The following is a 2,419-nucleotide window of genomic DNA, read 5'->3' as shown; positions in this document are numbered from 1 at the left end:
GATTGTGATTGCAAGCAATGCGCGACTAGCTGATACCCTGTACCCAAGCCCCATAGAATTAAGAAATATGTAATATATTAAGTAGTCTATCAGCCACAACTCTTCTAGAAAGATATTTAGTTATGTATAGGGTATTTAATAGCACATCATGTGCAGTTTTAATTGCACTTAATGCACGCAACATACGCATAAATGAAAGCTAACGTCAGTCAGCCATATAAATAGGCAGCAATTAATGCGGCGGCTGACCGCGCAATTTGTATTTAAAAATCGCACCGACAGGCAGCTTAAGTTAAATGATGTACGCGGCGCGGCGTAAACACAATTTGCAACGAACGGTTGCCTTATGAAAGAGCTTACGTGCGGCATCCTGCTGAAGGACGAAATGAAAGTAGGAAGCAAAGTGTAAATATTCAAGCAGCAGGCAAAGCAGGCTTTTACTTAAATTGCACAAATTATCAGGACTTTCGTTGGGGTCCATGCGAGAGACCTTTTTGCGTGGCGAAATCCTTTTCGTCTCCCAGCTTAGCCAACTAATTTGTAAAAAAAGGTCGCTAGACTGAATTAAAAACAAACAAATTGCCAATAAAATCCAATTTGTTGCTGCCTAAAACAATAGCTCAGCGAAGTATACGAAAGGGTTCCCGTAAATAAAAGCATTAGGTTAGGTTCACTTTTGCCTGTACAACTTTTAGTTTAAGTCCTTAAAATGTGAAATAGTAAACGCCAACAAAATGCACTGCGATTCGCATATCGCAGCCTTATGGTTCCTAGTTGACTTATATATCCCTGGTTACTCCATGTCACGGATATAGTCCTGGTGAATCTAAATAATTTTTTCAGCCTCCACCAGCAGAAATGCCTCCCCCTGATTGGTTCCTAGTTGACCGCCGTATCCTTGGTTATGCCATGCCATAGATATAGTCCTAACGAACCTACAGGACCCTGCAAAAGTTGTACGGAAATGCTCCAGAAACATATATGCTTTTTCTTTCAGGACACTTTTTGTTACAGATCGATGCAAGCGGTCCTTAGTGTCAACAAATGGAAGGATATGCAAGGATTTGGTTGATCTATGGTTATTTTTGAAACAGGACATTAATTCTAAAATCGGCCATTACTTTGAAGGATATTCCGCATCCCGCCCATTTAAAATATATAGAAGCAGCAGAAAATAGCACATATTTTTTTAAAAATCCTTGCATATCCTATATCATACAACGCGTATTGTCCAGGACTATCAACTGACCAAAGAACACTCCGATAGTCCTTGTAGTTTCCGTGATATGCCTGTTTTTCTAAAAAGGACATTTTACTTATGGCCATAACTCGGCCATATCCTTAAGGATATCGAAAGGATATACCTTTTTGAACTCGGGAGGATCAGGACTATCGACTGGCATTCAAGGATTTCCAGGATACGACCAAAAAAATTTCTTCAATTTCTGTATGGCCGAGTTATAAGCATTCAAAGTTAAAGTTTTTGCGTGGCTTGCTGAAAAAAACATTGCATACCCAAAAGGGGCATCTGGAGGGCATCACCGGCTTTCAAGATTTTTATAAATTCTGCTCAAAATAGCATTTTTTTTTTTTTTTTTTTTTAATAAAGGTAATAATGAAATTTATTTAACAAGATAAGTGTGCTGCTACCCTGCAAGGCAACTTAAACTAATCAGAAAATTAAACTAAAAATAACAAAATAATTCAAGATAGAACATGACAATGAATTAAAGATAACTTATAAGGAGATCGTCTAAATTTTATTATGAGATATTTATGTCAAGACCCGGTTCAGGAGGTCTTGAGGGTGATGGCGTTTGAGTCTCCTCCTTACTCTTGTACGGTGATAGGCAGTATTTAGGCGTCTAGCTAAACAGTTTGGATGAGCTCCTAGCCTCTTCGTGTATTTTTGGGCAATCACTTGAATTCTGTCACCTATTTTGGGCACCTTAAGGTCGCGCTAAATGTTACGTGTCCTTATGTACCATGGAGACCCAGAGATCATCCTCAAGGTCTTAGCTTGTAGCACACGGATCTTATTCAGGTGCGACTTGGCAGTAATACCGTACATCTGTATGGCATAGAATAGGCTGGGAGCTAAAATGCACTTGTATATTTTGACCTTGTTCTCCAGCCACAATTTGTTTTTGGCGTTTTGGAACGTCATTCCTCCGCGCGGAGTTATGTCGCTTTGGAACGTCATATCTCCAGGCGAAGTTATGTCGTTTTGGAACGTCATATCTCCAGGCGAAGTTATGTCGTTTTGGAACGTCATATCTCCAGGCGAAGTTATGTCGTTTTGGAACGTCATATCTCCAGGCGAAGTTATGTCGTTTTGGAACGTCATATCTCCGCCGCTCTAAAAACGAAAATCAGACATTTTTTACCCGAGAGTTGTTTTCTAACATAACATAATCTC

Source organism: Drosophila novamexicana, unplaced genomic scaffold (assembly GCF_003285875.2).
Source record: "Drosophila novamexicana strain 15010-1031.04,08,12 unplaced genomic scaffold, DnovRS2.1 tig00000193-arrow-pilon, whole genome shotgun sequence".
Lineage (NCBI taxonomy): Eukaryota > Metazoa > Arthropoda > Insecta > Diptera > Drosophilidae > Drosophila > Drosophila novamexicana.
Note: the sequence above shows the minus strand (reverse complement) of the source record.